The sequence below is a fragment of the Sus scrofa genome, chromosome 3 (genome assembly GCF_000003025.6).
Source record: "Sus scrofa isolate TJ Tabasco breed Duroc chromosome 3, Sscrofa11.1, whole genome shotgun sequence".
Classification (NCBI taxonomy): Eukaryota; Metazoa; Chordata; class Mammalia; order Artiodactyla; family Suidae; genus Sus; species Sus scrofa.
Window position 1 is genome coordinate 32,585,514 of NC_010445.4, and position 17,936 is coordinate 32,603,449.

General features: G+C 38.6%; 1 protein-coding gene across 8 annotated transcripts in view; it reads right to left on the minus strand.

The window, feature by feature from the left end:
• Nucleotides 1-13,433, minus strand: part of ATF7IP2 (activating transcription factor 7 interacting protein 2) — a 75,485-nt gene extending 62,052 nt beyond the window's left edge. Inside the window, exons 1-2 of one of the 8 annotated variants that reach the window (XM_021086649.1) lie at nt 13,278-13,433; nt 12,011-12,161 (exon numbers count right to left, since the gene is read on the minus strand). The gene's annotated coding sequence lies outside the window, so the exon portion shown is untranslated. Of the gene's footprint in view, nt 1-12,010 lie in introns of all 8 variants that reach the window. The other 7 variants (XM_021086648.1, XM_021086646.1, XM_021086643.1 and 4 more) reach the window with 7 other exon arrangements.

Below are 17,936 nucleotides of genomic sequence, written 5' to 3' on the forward strand. Positions count from 1 at the left end.
ACCCATGCACCTATGGTCAACTAATCTATGACAAAGGAGGCAAGAATATATAATGGAGAAAAGACAGCCTGTTCAATAAGTGGTGCTGGGAAAACTGGACAGCTACATGTAAAAGAATGAAATTACAACACTCCCTAAAAACATACACAAAAAGAAACTCAAAATGGATAAGTCCTAGATATTGACCAGACACTATAAAACTCTTAGAGGAAAACATATACCCAACACTCTCTGAGATAAACCACAGCAATATTTTCTCAGGTCTGCCTCCTAGAGTAATGACCAAATAAATAAATAAATAAATAAAGCAAATGGGACCTAATTAAATGTGAAAGTTTTTGCATTACAAAGGAAACCCTAAACAAATTCAAAAGTCAATGCACAGAATAGGAGAAAATATTTGCAAATGAAGCTACTGACAAGGGATTAATCTCCAAAATATATATATCTCTCCTGCAGCTCAATACCAAAAAAAAAAAAAAAAAAAAACAAAAACATCAAAAAATGGGCACAAGATCTAAAAAGACAACTCTCCAAAGAAGACATACAGATGGCCAAAAAACACATAATCAGAGAAATGCAAATCAAAACCACGATGAGGTACCATCTTACACCAGCCAGAATGGCCATCATCAAAAAGTCTACAAACGATAAATGGTAGAGTGTGGAGAAAAGGGAACCTTCTTACACTGTTGATGGGAATGTAAATTGGTGCAACCACTATGGAAACCATTATGGGGATTCCTCAAAAAATTTAAAATAGAATTACCATTTGTTCCAGCGATCCCACCCCTGGGCATCTACCCAAGAGAAAGCCATGACTCAAAAGGATACAAGTACTCCAATGTTCACTGCAGCACTACATACAATAGCCAAGACATGGATGAAAGCTAAATGTCCATTGACAGAGGACAGGCTAAAAAAGATTTGGTACATATACACAATGGAATGAATGAAATAATGACATTGGCAGCAACATGGATAGACCTAGAAATCATGATGCTAAGTGAAGTTAGACAGTGAGACACAAATATATGCTACCACCTATATGTGGAATCTTAAAAAAGGATACAATGAACATCTTTGGAGAACAGACACTGACTCACAGACTTTGAAAAACTTACAGTTTCCAAAAGAGACAGGTTGTAGGGGGAGGGATGGGTTGGGGCTTTGGGATGGAAATGTTGTAAAATTGGGTTGTGATGATGGTTGTACAACCAGAAATACAATAAAATTCATTAAGAAAAGTTTACCTTGTACTATAGTCTCATAAATGCAATAAACTAAAAGAATAGTGTACAAACTTTAATTTTAAAATACTCTATTGCCAAAATAATTCCAACAGGAACATCAAAGTTCACAATACCAAATATAATGAAAAAGTTTGGGGAAAAACAAAAACAAAAACCAGTATCTGAGAAGCACAATAAAGCACAATAAAACAAGGTATGCCTGCAATTGTCTGAAAGCATCCTGTTAATTTTAAACTTTAAAAACATAATCTGTCTGTGAGTCAATTTTATCTGCTAATGTTAACTCATGCTGAATATACTGTTGTCTATCTCACCAATTTGTTTTAAATGCCTCTTGTAAAACTTATTGAAAATATTTTGAAATAACAAGTCTCTTTTAATAGGAGTGTTACAGAAACCGTGGTAGTGGAAAGAGACAAGTGGCTCCTCAGAGATGCATAAGAGCCAGGTTTATTCAGCACTGGTGAGGGCTCAGAGGAGTCAACTCCAGAGGCTTGAGTACCAGGTCATTGTTACGGGTAGCTTTTATACAATACAGATTTCCGGGTCTTGTTTTTTCCCAAGCAAGCAGCCCAACCCCCGCTCCCCTTCCCCAAGCAGAGCGTTCCTGCCTAAGCTTAGTAATCAAGATTACAAAAATGAAACTGATAAGCAATGCTTGGAGCACTGCTGGTAGAGCTGCTAGCAAGGACATAAGGCATGTAGTTGCTACAAGATTACAAGGGTGGTATGGGGTATGCAAAGCTGAGGTCAGGCACATAGTTGCCTCCTCAGCCGGGGGAGGAGGGGGTTTCTCTAGCTAAAACTCTTACTTCAGGAGCATTTGTTGTATTAAAGCTTTAATTTATATTTGGTTTTTATGCCCTCTGGTATTTTATAACCTGTTGCAGTTATGTTTTACTTTTTATTATTTATCTCCACGTTATTTTAACATGAAAAGTCCTATTTTTGTTTAAGGTCTACATATGCTTTACAATTCCATGGAGTCTAGTAAATTTAAAGATTTTCTAAAAGCATCCAACATTTCATTAACCATTGAAGTCAAGAGTGAAGCAATATTATTTCAGTATGCATTTTATTTTTTGGTTTTTTAGGGCCGCACTCGTGGCATATGGAAGTTCCCAGGCTAGAGGTCAAATTGGAGGTACAGCCTACACCACAGCCACAGCAACATGGGATCCGAGCCTCATGAGACATACACCACAGCTCACGGCATTGCCAGATCCCCAACCCCGAAGTGAGGCCAGGGATGGAACCCGCATCCTCATGGATACAAGGCAGATTTGTTTCCAATGAGCCACAATAGGAACTCCCTCAGTATGCATTTTAAATATTCAACTTTCCCTCACTTTATTACCCTCCCTTTTAGTATTTTTTCATTGGCTTTAGAATCTTTATAGGCTTTACCTTTTATGTTATACACATAATTTAATGTGAACATCTGCAAGTGGACACAGAGTTTTTGTTTGTTGGTTGTTTTTTGCTTTTTTTAGGGCTGCACCCACGGCATATGGTAGTTCCTGGGCTAGGAGTCAAATCAGAGCTGCAGCTGCTAGTGTACGCCACAGCCACAGCAACGCAGGATCCAAGCCGCATCTGGGACCCACAACACAGCTTATGGCAATGCTGGATCCTTAATCCAGGGAGCAAGGCCAGGGATCGAACCCACATCCTCTTGGATACTAGTCAGATTCATTTCCACTTAGCCACAAAGGGAACTCTCTAGACACACAATGGAAAAGAGAGTTCTGAAAAGGACATTCCTTCTCATTAAATTTTGGGGCACTGTCATCAAAAACCAATTGAAGGTTTACTACCAGATTCTCAATTTTATCCCACTGATACATAGGTATGTCCTTATACCAGTACCATATTGTCTTGATTACTATAGCTTCCTAGTAAGTTCTGAATTTAGGACATGTGAGTTCTCAATGTTCAAGACTGTTCCGGCTGTTCTGAGTTCTCTGAATATCTACATGAATTTTCGAATCAGATTAACAATTTCTTCCAAGAAGTCAGCTGGGACTTTGATAGAGGTTGTCTTGCCTCTTTAGATCAATTTAGGAAGTGGTTATCTTAATTCTATCAAGTATTATGATCCATGAACATGGGATGTCTATCCATTTATATATTTAATTTCTTTCAATAATTTTTTCATTTTTCAGAGTTTAAGTTTTGCACCTCTTTTTGATGCTACTGTTAATGGAAGAAATTTCACTGCACGTTTATGGAAATACAATAGAATTTTGTATATTTATCCTCTTTACTGCAACACTGTTTTTATCTCAAAAGTTTTGCGGATTCCTTAGGATTTTCTACATACCACCAGTCAGTAGTTTTTATTTCTTCGTCTCCAATCCATTTCATTTTCTTGCTTAATTGTTCTGACTACATGTTCCTGTACAATGAACAGAGGTGACAAGAATGGACATTCTTGTCTTGTTCCTGATTTAGGAGGAAAACCTTCAGTCTTAACCATTATGTATGATGTTAGCTGTGGATTTTTCACATGTAGCCTTTAACATGTGAATGTTTTTTTAATCAGGACTGTGGGGTTTTGTCAGAATGTGCCTTTTTAACATTTACAGGATCATATGGCTTTGTTCTCTATTCAAATGATATGTTACATTGCATTAATCTATTTTTGGATGTGAAACCAACCTTCCATTCCTGGGATAAACCCTACTTGGCCATGATGTATAATCCTTTCCCTATGTTGACGGATTCAACTTGCTAGTATTTTGTACACAATTTTTGCATTTATAATGTAAGAGATATTGTTCTGTATTTTTACTATAGTGTCTTTGTTATCAAGATAATACTGGCCACACTCAATGATCAAGAAGTATGCCTTCCTCTTCCATTTCGTGGAAGAACTTGTAAAAAACTGGTATTTTTAAATGTTTGGTAGAATTCAAGAATAAAACTACCTGATACTGGACTTTTCCTTGTGTTTTAATTCAATCTTTTTACTTGCTTTCAGATTTTCTATTTCTTCTTGAATCAGTTTTATTCATTTGGGTTTTAAGAGTTTGCCTTTGTCATCTACTTAATTGACTAGTATAATTGTTCTATAGTAGTCTCTTCTGGAAGATCAGTAATAATGCATCCTTTCATTCTAGATTTCAGTGATTTAATTTTTTATGGTCAATCTAGTTTGTAAAAGATTGTCAAATTTGTTGATCTTTTAAAATTTAAAACAACTTGATTTCCTTAATTTCCTCATTTTTTTCTTTCTCAATTTTATTAGTAATTTCCACTCTGTTGTTTCCTTCATTCTTCGAAGGTTTAGCTTTCTTTTTGTAAAAGTTATTGATTCTTCTTTTTATTTATTTTTTGTCTTTTTGCCTTTTCTAGGGCATTCCTGCAGCATATGGAGGTTCCCAGGCTAGGGGTCCAATCGGAGCTGTAGCCGATGGCCTATGCCACAGCTCACAGCAACACCGGATCCTTTACCCACTGAGCAAGGCCAGGGATCGAAACTGCAACCTCATAGTTCCTAGTTGGATTCGTTAACCACTGTGCCACGATAGGAACTCTGATTCTTCTTTTTAAATACAGGCATTTACCACTACAAGTTTCTATCTAAGGAAAGCTTTAACTGCACCCAAAATGTTTTGTATATTGTCTTCTTTTCCATTCATCTCAAAGATTTTTATTTTTTTAAGGGCCACACCTATGGCATATGCAAGTTCCCAGGCTAGGGGCGAAATGGAGCTGCATCTGCTGGCCTACACCACAGCCACAGGAACATGGGATCTGAGTCATGTCTGTAATGTATACCATAGCTAATGGCAACATGGGATCCTTGACCCACTGAGTGAGGGCAGGGATCAGACCCACATCCTCATGGACACTAGTCAGGTTCTTAACTTGTGGAGCCACAAAAGGAACTCCCTCAAAGTATTTTGTAATTTCCCTCATGATTTCTTCTTTGACCCACTGGTTATTTAGAGGAGTATGTTGTTTTGCTTCCACATAGCTGTGAATTTCTCAAGTTTTCTTATTAAATTCTAATTTCATTCCACTGTAGTCATAAAATGTATTTTTTTTATGATTTCAGTCCTTTAAAATGTGTTGAGGTTTGCTTTACAACCTAGCATAATGACTATATTGGAAAATTTTCTATGTACATTTGATAATAACATATTCTGCTTTTCTTTGGTTGAGTGTTTGAAAGATGTTTTCTTAGGTCCAGCTGATTGATGACATTAAATCAAGTCTTCCGACATGGAAACAACCCAAATGTCCATCGACAGACTGGATTAGGAAGATGTGGTATATATACACAATGGAATACTACTCAGCCATAAAAAAGAATGAAATAAAGCCACTTGCAGAAATATGGATGGAACTAGAGACTCTCATATTGAGTGTAATCAGTCAGAAAGAGAAAGACAAATACCATATGGTATCACTAATAACTAGAATCTAGTATAAAGCACAAATGAACATTTCCACAGAAAAGAAAATCATGGACTTAGAGAAAGGACTTGTGGCTGCCCGGGGGTGGGGGGGGGAGTGAGAGGGATTGGGAGCTTGGGGTTAACGTATGCAAAGTATTGCTCTTGGAGTGGATTTACAATGAGATCCTGCTGTGTAGCATTGAGAATTATGTCTAGAAACATATATCACAACACAACAACGGGAGGAAAAAATATGTATACATGTATGTGTAACTTAGTCCCCATGGTGTATAGCAGAAAAAATAAAAATAAATAAAAATAAATTGCAAAAAAATATATAAATAAATCGTCTTTTCTCATTGACCTTTCAACTAGTTTTCCATTATAAAAGCACTATACTAATGTCTCTAACTATTGTTGAATTTTCTATTTCTCCTCTTCAATTCTTGTCAGTATTTGCTTCATATATGCTGGTGCTATTATTAGATGCATGTTTACAACTGTTACAACTACCTGAGAGACTGCACATTATAAAAATGTCCCTCTTTACCTCTAATATTTCTTAAAGTATTTTGCCTGAAATTACTATAGCCACTCTAGTTTCCTTATGATTGCTATTCACATGATTTTTTTTTTTCCTATCCTTCTACTTTCGGCATAACTGTATCTTTCAATGTAAGTGTGTCCCCTATACACAGTATATACTTAGATGCTATTTTTCCTACAATCTGACAATTTTTTGACTGGTTTGTTCAACCCAGTCACACTTGACATTAATATCGATATATTAATGAATGCCATTTAACTTTTTGTTTTATATATCTCATGGCTTTTTTTTAGGGTCACCCCCTCAGCATATGGAAGTTCGCAGCAGGCTAGGGGTCAAATTGGAGCTGCAGCTGCCAGTCTATACCACAGCAACTCAGAATCTGAGCTGCGTCTGCAATCTACAACACAGCTCATGGCAGCACCAGATCCCCAACTCACTGAGGCCAGGGATTAGACCCGCATCCTCATGAACACTAGTCAGATTTGTTTCTGCTGTGGCACAACGGGAACTCCTATCTCATGTCTTTTGTTTCTCTATTCCTTTACTGATGGTTATTCATTTTTCTGCCTGCTAGTATATTAGAAATAAAATCAAGTGTTTTACTATTGATTACATCTTCAAGTAATTCACTGAATTCTTATTAAATCTAACAAATTTTTTGGGGGGGGCATCTATGGCATATAGAAATTCCTGCGCCAGGGATCAAACCTGCACCACAGCAGTGACCCAAGCCACTGCAGTGACAATGCTGAATCTTAACCTTCTGTGCCACCAGAGAACTCTTAAATCTAATAAAGTCTTTAAACTTTCTATGTAATTTTATGATTTTCTTACTAATCCTTTCTAGTTTATATATTTTTCTTATAGTTAGAACCTCCAGTATGCCATGAATAGGTATGCTGTCAGTCTGGAAGAGGGTTTGAGGTTTCACCAAGACCACTACTATTTTTCCTACACTTTTTGTAGAAGCCCTGCATTGGATTAATGAAATAACCCTCTAGTCCCAGCTACGTAAAATTTTATCACTAAGGCATTTTCTTTCTTTACTTTCTCCTTTTTACAGCCACTCTGTGGCATATGGAAGCGTCCAGGCTAGGGGCTGAATTCGACCTGCAGCTACAAGCCTATGCCATAAGCATGGCAACAGCAGATCCAAGCCACATCTGTTATGCAGGCTACAGCTTGTGGCAAAGCTGGATCCTCAACCCGAGGAGTCCAGGGATTGAATCTGCCTCCTCACAGATACTATATTGGGTCTTAACCCACTGAGCCACCATGGGAACTCCTGCATTTCAATTTTATCCTTTTTTTGTATCTACTTAGACAACCATATAATCTCATTTTTTCAATTTGTATCATACTAAAGCTAGCTTATTCCTGAAATAAACCTCAGTCATAATATGGCCTTTTTCCTTCTTCATGTTCCTGTATTCAATTTACTAACATTTTGTTTAGGACTTTGTATCAATGTTATGAGAAAGATGAGCCATACCTTTCCTTTACGAGGTTTTGAAATCAAGGTTATTCTGGCTTCACATAAAAACAAAACAAAACAAAAAAAACCACATAGGAGTTCCCATAGTGGCCCAGTGGAAACAAATCAGAATAGTATCCATGAGGATGCAGGTGTGATCCCTGGCCTTGCTCATGTGGTGATCCGGCACTGCCATGTGGTGTAGATTGCAGATGAGGCGCCAATTCTGAGTTGCTTCGGCTGTGGCACAGTCCAGCAGCTGGTGCTCCAGTTCAACCCCTGGCCTGGGGACTTCCATATGCTGAAAGTGTGGCCCTGAAAAGCAAAAACAAAACTGTAAAGTCTCCATTCTCTGAAGAGTTTGTATTTGCAAATGGTATAACTCTTTCCTCAAGTGTAGAAATAATTCATCATAATGCCATCTTGGTGATAAAGGTTGTCAAATATGACTTAATTTTTTTTTCTTTGTCTTTTTGTCTTTTTGCCATTTCTTGGGCCACTCCCGCGGCATATGGAGGTTTCCAGGCTAAGGGGTGAATCGGAGCTGTAGCCGCCAGCCTATGCCAGAGCCTCAGCAATGCAGGATCCGAGCCGCGTCTGCAACCTCCACCACAGCTCACAGCAACGCCAGATCCTTAACCCACTGAGCAAGGCCGGGGATGGAACCCGCAACATCATGGTTCCTAGTCAGATTCGTTAACTACTGAGCCACGGCGGGAACTCCAAATATGACTTAATTTTTAAAATAGAGGGTCATTCATATTTTCTTTTTGTTTTGTTTTCTACTCAAAATTTTAAATTAATCAATAGAACTTCAAGTTTATAGTTCTTCATAACATTCTCTAGTTACATTTGTAATATATGCAAGATCTGTGGTGATATCTTTTTAATTTTTTTTTTTGCTTTTTAAGGCCGCATCTGGGGCATTCACAAGTTCCCAGGCTAGGGGTTGAATTGGAGCTGCAGCTGCTGGCCTACGTCACAGCAACAGGGGACCAAGCCGCATCTGCAACCTACACCACAGCTCACAGCAAAGTGGAATTCTTAATCTACTGAGCAAGGCCAGGGATTGAACCCGCATCCTCATGGATCCTAGTCAGGTTCGTTAACCACTGAGCCACAAAGGGAACTCCCTCTTTTTTTCTTTTTCTTTTTGTCCCTTTGCCATTTCTTGGGCCACTCCCACGGCATATGGAGGTTCCCAGGCGAGGGGTCGAATCGGAGCTGTAGCCACCAGCCTATGCCACAGCCACAGCAACATGGGGATCTGAGCCACGTCTGCAACCTACACCACAGCTCACGGCAAAGCCGGATCCCTAAACCAATGAGCAAGGCCAGGGGTTGAACCCGAAACCTCATGGTTCCTAGTTGGATTCGTCACTGAGCCACGAAGGGAACTTCACCTCTTTTTAATTCTTGACTGTTGGTTACGTGTTTTGTTTTTCTTTTTCTTGGTCACTATTATTAGAAATGTATCCACTGAAATCAGTATTTTCAAAGCGCTTTTTGGCTCTCCTGACTATTTAAGCTGTGTTCCGTTTCATCCTTTCCTCTTAGTTTTATGTTTCAATTTTCTTCTTTCACACTTGTGTTCCAACTTGAGATGAAAACTTACATCTTTAATTTTCAGTTGCCCCCCCCTTTTCTGCATTAAAAGCTACAAAATTTCCTCTAAGTCCTGCTTTATCTAATTTTTTTTTATTAATTTTCAGTTGCCCCCCCCCTTTTTTGCATTAAAAGCTACAAAATTTCCTCTAAGTCCTGCTTTATCACAAGTTCTGGTGCACTCACATCTTTTGGTTCAAAATATTTTCTAATTTCCATTGTAATTCCTTCTACGATCTATGCATTATTTAGAAATATATTTATTTCCAGGCAATTGCAGATTTCTGAGTTACATTTTTGCTGAAGGTTGGCTTAATCCAACTGTAATGAGAAAGTATCTTCTGAATAATTTCAATTCTGTAACATTTCCTGAGGCTAGCTTCATGGCCAATTATTCCATAAGTTCCATGTGTATTTGAGCACAGTATGTATTCTAACACTGCTGGGTGCAGTGTTACTCTATGTTGATCCCAGCTAGTTCAAATTTCTTGCTTGTGCTGTTCACAATCTTCCAGCTATTAAAATAAGAGTAATCCACTATGATGGTAGATTTGTTTCTTTTAATTGAAGCATTGTTCTTCCTCCTTAAACAATTTGAAGCTATGAGTACAGAGTTTATTTTCTCTATTCCTGGTGGTGGATTGATTTTCCTCATTAACACATATCTCTATCTCTAGTGATGCTTCTTGTTGAGATAGTACCTTAAAACTTTATAAACACTAAATAAAGGGTAATTACTGTTACATATTTTTTAAAAATCCACTGAACCATAGTTTTCTAACCTTTACTTTTTCTTGGGTTTTAATTTCTAAAAATTAAAATCTTAAAAACAAAACAAAACAAAACAAATCTGAGCTAGGTTGTATAACTTGCTCAAAAAAACACAGTTCAGAGCCAGTATTTAAACCCAGGATCTTAAGAAACCTCACATTACAAGAACAGATCAGATAAGGCATTATGAAGAAAGAAGGTTACCTTAAGGAATATATAGTGGTCAACAAAAAGACAAAGCATGACCTGTGCCAGGTAACAATCTTTTCAATGAGCATGAACTAAATATTACCACTTTAAATGCGGTCCCCTGACTGGCAATATTAGCATCTTCTAAGTGCTAGCTGAAGTTTGCTTTTACTTATTTCATCAATGACATAGCATAAAATCCTCATAATGAAATAAAGTAGTTTTCAGCACTCAATACCTAGTGGAAATTACTTTTTAACTTAAAAAAACCTCAGTATTTCAAAATATGTTCACAATAGTATTGATTGAGTTACAATTTCTAGCCATTAACTATCAAGGTCCTATACTTATACATAAGAATTTGGCTCTTTTCTGTATTTTATAAACCTTTTCATTAATTTGTAATTAAATCAAGAGAGTTGTTACAAATATTCTTTATACAATCAGATAATCATGACTGCATTACCTTTTTTATATTTCCTTTTTCCTGAAGATACCAAATTTTATCTCTGAACTTCCTGTAAACCTATTCTTCACCTTTCTTTTTGTCGAATTCATCAGAAACTGTCATATATCAACATTTTCCCTTATTCTCCACTCTTTCAAGGTCACATCTTCAGAGAAAGCCTTTCCCAAATAGAAATTCCCTATCTGAATTTCCCATTAGAAATCTGAATTTTTAGTCATGATCTTTGCAGGCAGAGCTGTGTCTTATTTTTATACCCTCAGTGAGATGCGTTTGATTTAGATGTTTTATTAAATGCCGCTTAAATGAATACTCATAAAAACAAACTTCTTGAAAGCCATCCAAGGTGATTTTTTTCCTTAAGAGTACTAGAACAGGCCTAAGCAACTATAGCTAAAACATAAGCTATTTCCTATCAACAGCACTGTACACAGTAAAACCTCAATGGCATTCTAATATACCAATGAGGGATATAGTGCCTCTGTATACTTAATGGTTAAATTTATTAAGATCTGTGTAAAAACACCCCTATATCCCTAGAAATTTAATCAGGATTTGAAAAATTCAAATTATATCCAACTATCTCTCCCTACCCAAAGAGTTATGGTTACTTCCCTCCAGACATTGCCTGGCTACAATCTTTCTGTCCCACTTAGACTGGTAAAGCTAAAGAGGGATACAAAGTTACCTGAGTTTATAGTAACCCATTTTAAAGCATGTGTTGAGGTTTAACTGCCCCTCAAGAGAACAGAAAAAGTATTTAAATGATGTAAGCCTATGAGACAGAATAAGACAGAAAAATGTGTCTTTGCATTTTATATTTAATATAACCTCACTCAATGAGAACTAATACTCTTGCACATTTAAAATGATAAATTTTATTTTTATTTTTAACAACTATCCAGGATATTATTTAAAATTTAATTACATCAAATGAAATACATTTGTACCACCCACTATAAGACAACTAGATGAAATGTACAGGCAAAGATGCAGGGATTATGCAATTATTTTCATAGCAGCAATGAAATACAATCGAACTGAAGGTTGAGGTGAAGTACACAACTCAGTAAGGTAAGTAGAGCAGAACATCATAGATACATCAGTTCTTAAAAGGCGAAACTTGTTCCCAATAAGACACTGTTCATGCATTTCTGTTGAGGCAGAAGTCAATCTTAGGATGTGGTCTGTACAAATCTGCAGTTAAGACTGTGAGTTAAGTAGATTAGTCTGATTAGGGTCAGACTCAACATTTCCAAAAACGAATCGAAGGCTAAACAAACTAAGAAGACATACTTCACAAGAGCTGAATTCAGTGTAGCTGGTCCTTCAGTCAGATGCTTCATTTTTGTATTTTCAATAGGCTCCCTGTGATAGAAATTATCTTTATCTTGAATGTTCTTCCCCATTTGTTTTGCAAATAGTTATGTCGCAGGTCATTTACTGGCTACAATATATGACAAAATCACAATGAGAAGAGTATTAAATCCTTATCTAGTATAACAGTCCGTTTAAGTGGATTTCACGTAATTCTTCTAGCTTTTAAAACTTTACTTCTAATGAATTATTCAGTACAATCAATTTTTTCTAGGTCTTGACCATCTATGAGTCTTTAGAGCAGTAAGAACTAGCTCGTCACAAAGCAAGCACACGTGCCGGCTTATAATGTGGGAAACTTCAACATAGTAACACCGAAAGGCGTAAGTCAGTTTTCCGTACACAGCAAGGTTTCAGTCAGAGTCAAAGCAAAATAATTGCTTCCCCTGGACAGGACACATTCTTGAACTTTGCCAAAATTGGAGAAATTAGATGGGGGGGGGGAGTGATAAGCAGGAAATGTCAATTTTTTTTAACTTGTAAAAAAATAAACTGTGTTAAAGCAGCATGCCCGCCTGTACACGGCTTTCATCCTTCAATCACAGCATCCCTACACTGGTGAGCTCCACAGGTATACACTACACGTTTGTGCTCCAGGTTCTTTCGTGTGGGCATAATACTCAATTTCTTTTCCTGACGTTTTAGTGCCTTCTTCATAACAACATACTGGAAGGAAAGCCTCTCGGTCGCCTGGTGATGACCAATTAACTATTTTGGCACCTGATTTCTTCAGATAAATTATGAGTCAGGACTAAGACAATACCTGGAAATTTGGCAACGGAATCCCCAAACCTGGGCTGGGGACTACATTTCATCCCTCAGTTTGTTAAAGTAGTCCGGTCGCGCCCCACACTCATACTTACTCGGCGACTACCAAACCTGAGGCCAGGTCCCTCCGCGGCCCCGACCCGGACGCAGCGACACCCACCACTCCGGCTCCACCCGCGGTGCGCTCGGGAAGCGGGTGGACACGGGTCCTTTCGCCCTTCACAGGCGTCTTCGCGGTCGGGTCGGAGCCCCAGCGACTCCGCGGACGCCTTAGAGTCAGCCCCGCCGCAACCGCACGGCTCGAGCGGCGTTCGGGGCTTCTGGCGGCCCGGCCCTCAGAGAGGCCCCTGGCGCCCCAGAAACCGCCGTCCCGGCCAACCGCCGCTCACGCGGGGCTCTCCCCCAGGCCCCAACGTACCTAGAGCGGTGCCGCGCCGGCCACTGCTGCCCCACAACTTCCGCGAGCTGCAACCGCCGAACACAAAGAATCTCCCGCGCGGACCCGCTGAGGTAAGTCTCTTGACCCCACCCTGAAGGGACTTCTGGCCAATTGCAGCGCGCACTTGCAGAAGCCCAGCCAATCAGAGGCGACCGGGTGGAGGGGGCGGGGAGAAGGACGGTCGGAAGTAGAAGTCTTCTGAGGGGCGCAGAGAGTTCGCCTCCTGGCGAGCGACTTTCTTGTCCGCTGGTTGGGCTCACAGGCCGGTCAAGCGACTAGGTGCCGGAGCTAGGCCTTTCTTTTAAGTGACTTATGCGGAGATTCGGGAAGTTCTTAGTATCACTATTAATAAAAAACTTTACAAAAACAGGCAGTCTGCCTGCAGGTACTGGCTAGCCCATTTGAGTTTTGAAATACTGCAATAAATTATCATTGATTTCATTTCGGAGTTTTGTGACAACTCCTTAAATTTTGTGACCCAGGCAAGGGGTCATTGTCCCATTGTGGTTTCTTGAGTTTTCTAAATCGTCTCAGGGACTTGCCACGCTAGACTGCATCAGACTGCATGAGACCTGCCAAGCTGCAGGATAACCAACCTTTCGATGACTGTCTCGCGTTCACTCAATAGTTAAGTATCCTCAGCTGGGTGAGGTGCACTATCCATCTAGTTCCGTTAAGGCCTCCTCGTCACGAGGGTAGAGCTGCCTGCCTTGTATTAGTAACTACTGGCTAAAAAGAAAAATGTGTCAAGGTCCTACACTCTAGAAATAGGTAATTCACGTAATAGCATACTCTAACCTAGTTGGTTCCCAAGGTATGGTCCAAGAATCCCTGGAATACTATTTTCGTAAGAATAGGAAGATGTTATTTGCCATTTTCATGCTTCTAGAAAATTGACATGTATTTTTCAACAGAGTGCAGAAACAGGTATGAAAATCCAACTGTTTGCTGTCAAACACTAGGGAGACTGGCAAAAAATGTAGAACATAGCCAATCTTTGCACAATTTTTTATTTCATAAAATTTTTCTTCCAGTTTTATTGAGATATTGTTAGGACGGTGGGGAAGAAGGAGGCAAAGGCTGAGCAACGAGATTGCAAGCAGAGTTTATTGACCAATAGAGTGGTCGGAAGCTCAGAGCAAGCCAGACTCAGGCTCTCCCCACCCCCACCCCCACCAAAGCAGGGGAGTGCTTGATTTTTATAGAGAGGGGTCATTTTGCTGAGCCACTGCTGTCTGAGGTTGCTTTTGGGGGGCTCTGTAATCTTTAACTTTCTCTTTCAGGCTATCTTTGTTTTAGGGAACTCAATCCGTTACATAGGCCTGTTTGATAAGAAGGAGTCTGCAAGACTGGATTCAGCTGGGTTATGTTCATTTTTTTGTCCTTTTAGGCCTTGTTTCATTTTCCACCTAAGAGATACAATTGACATACAGCACTTTATAAGTTTGAGACGTACAGCCTAATTATTTGGCATATAAATAATGAAATGATTATCAAATAAGTGTCGTGAACATCCGTCATGTATAAATACAACAGTAAATAGAAAAAAATTTTTGTGTATGATGAGAACTCTTAGCATTTACTCTCTTAACAGCTTTCATATGTAACCTACAGCAGTGTTGATTGTATTTAACATGTTGTGTGTTACATCCTTACTACTTGTTTATTTTATAACTAAAAGTTTCTGCCTCTTACCTGCCTTCATCTGATTCCCACTGCCGTGCCTGCCCCCTCCCACCTCTGGAAACCAAAAATCTGGTCTCTTCAGAAAATAAGAAATTTGAATATAAGTGAAGGATATATAGAGAGTTACTAAGAGAGAAAGGTGGTGTAGGAGAAATTGGGAGGCAAGTAAATTGGAGCCAGATGAGGAATTTAGACTTTATTCAGTCAATAGTGAGTGAGTAGCCTTTGGAAATGTCACGTCGATTTAAGGTAATTGGATATCTTGTGTGCCATTTTAACAACGATTGATTTTACTGGGTATTATGTCAATCGAGTTCATTACATGTGTTATTTTCCATTTATTTCCAAATATGAAATTGGACAATCTGTATTCACAACTTAGGCTGGGTCATTTACTAGGAATATAATCTTGGGCAAGTCAGGTCGCCTCAGAATTATAATGATCTTATCTCTAAGATGGAAATAACAACAGTAAATGATTTATAGATTTCTTTTTTTTTTTTTTTTTTTTTTTTTTCAGGATGTTTTTTTTTTTTTATTTTTTTATTTTTTTTTTTTTTATTTTATTTTTTTTTTTAATTTTATTTTCCCACTGTACAGCAAGGGGGTCAGGTTATCCTTACATGTATACATTACAATTACAGTTTTTCCCCCACCATTTCTTCTGTTGCAACATGAGTATCTAGACATAGTTCTCAATGCTATTCAGCGGGATCTCCTTGTAAATCTATTCTACATTGTGACTGATAAGCCCAAGCTCCCGATCCCTCCCACTCCCTCCCCCTCCCATCAGGCAACCACAAGTCTCTTCTCCAAGTCCATGATTGATTTTCTTTTCTGAGGAGATGTTCATTTGTGCTGGATATTAGATTCCAGTTATAAGTGATGTCATATGGTATTTGTCTTTGTCTTTCTGGCTCATTTCACTCAGTATGAGATTCTCTAGTTCCATCCATGTTGCTGCAAATGGCATGATGTCATCCTTTTTTATGGCTGAGTAGTATTCCATTGTGTATATATACCACATCTTCCGAATCCAATCCTCTGTCGATGGACATTTGGATTGTTTCCATGTCCTGGCTATTGTGAATAGTGCTGCAATGAACATGCGGGTGCATGTGTCTCTTTTAAGTAGAGCTTTGTCCGGATAGATGCCCAAGAGTGGGATTGCAGGGTCATATGGAAGTTCTATGTATAGATTTCTAAGGTATCTCCAAACTGTTCTCCATAGTGGCTGTACCAGTTTACATTCCCACCAACAGTGCAGGAGGGTTCCCTTTTCTCCACAGCCCCTCCAGCACTTGTTATTTGTGGATTTATTAATGATGGCCATTCTGACTGGTGTGAGGTGGTATCTCATGGTAGTTTTGATTTGCATTTCTCTTATAATCAGCGATGTTGAGCATTTTTTCATGTGTTTGTTGGCCATCTGTATATCTTCCTTGGAGAAATGTCTATTCAGGTCTTTTGCCCATTTTTCCATTGACTGATTGGTTTTTTTGCTGTTGAGTTGTATAAGTTGCTTGTATATTCTAGAGATTAAGCCCTTGTCGGTTGCATCATTTGAAACTATTTTCTCCCATTCTGTAAGTTGTCTTTTTGTTTTCTTTTGGGTTTCCTTTGCTGTGCAAAAGCTTTTCAGTTTGATGAGGTCCCATGGGTTTATTTTTGCTCTAGTTTCTATTGCTTTGGGAGACTGACCTGAGAAAATATTCATGATGTTGATGTCAGAGAGTGTTTTGCCTGTGTTTTCTTCTAGGAGTTTGATGGTGTCCTGTCGTATATTTAAGTCTTTCAGCCATTTGGAGTTTATTTTTGTGCATGGTGTGAGGGTGTGTTCTAGTTTCATTGCTTTGCATACAGCTGTCCAGGTTTCCCAGCAATGCTTGCTGAATAGACTTTCCTTTTCCCATTTGATGTTCTTGCCTCCCTTGTCAAAGATTAATTGACCATAGGTGTCAGGGTTTATTTCCGGATTCTCTATTCTGTTCCATTGGTCTGTCTGTCTGTTTTGATACCAGTACCACACTGTTTTGATGACTGTGGCTTTGTAGTATTTCTTGAAGTCTGGGAGAGTTATGCCTCCTGCTTGGTTTTTGTTTCTCAGGATTGCTTTGGCGATTCTGGGTCTTTTGTTGTTCCATATAAATGTTTGGATTGTTTGTTCTAGTTCTGTGAAAAATGTCATGGGTAATTTGATAGGGATTGCATTGAATCTGTAGATTGCTTTGGGTAGGATGGCCATTTTCACAATATTGATTTTTCCAATCCAGGAACATGGAATATCTTTCCATTTTTTTACATCTTCTTTGATTTCTTTGATTAAGGTTTTATAGTTCTCGGCATATAGGTCCTTTACCTCTTTGGTTAGGTGTATTCCAAGGTATTTGATTTTGTGAGGTACAATTTTAAAAGGTATCGTATTTTTGTACTCCTTTTCTAATGCTTCATTGCTGGTATACAGAAATGCAACTGACTTCTGAATGTTAATCTTATATCCTGCCACTTTGCTGAATTTATTAATCAGTTCAAGGAGTTTTGGGGTTGAGTCCTTAGGGTTTTCTAGGTATAGAATCATGTCATCTGCATACAGTGACAGTTTGATCTCTTCTCTTCCTATATGGATGCCTTTGATTTCTTTTGTTTGTCTAATTGCTGTGGCTAAGACTTCCAAAACTATGTTGAAGAGCAGTGGTGAGAGTGGGCATCCCTGTCTTGTTCCAGATTTGAGTGAGAAGGCTTTCAGTTTTTCCCCATTGAGGATTATATTTGCTGTGGGTTTATCATAAATGGCTTTGATTATATTCAGGAATGTTCCCTCTGTACCCACTTTGGCGAGGGTCTTGATCATGAATGGATGTTGAACTTTGTCAAATGCTTTTTCTGCATCTATTGAGATGATCATATGATTTTTGACTTTTTTTTTGTTAATGTGGTGTATGATGTTGATTG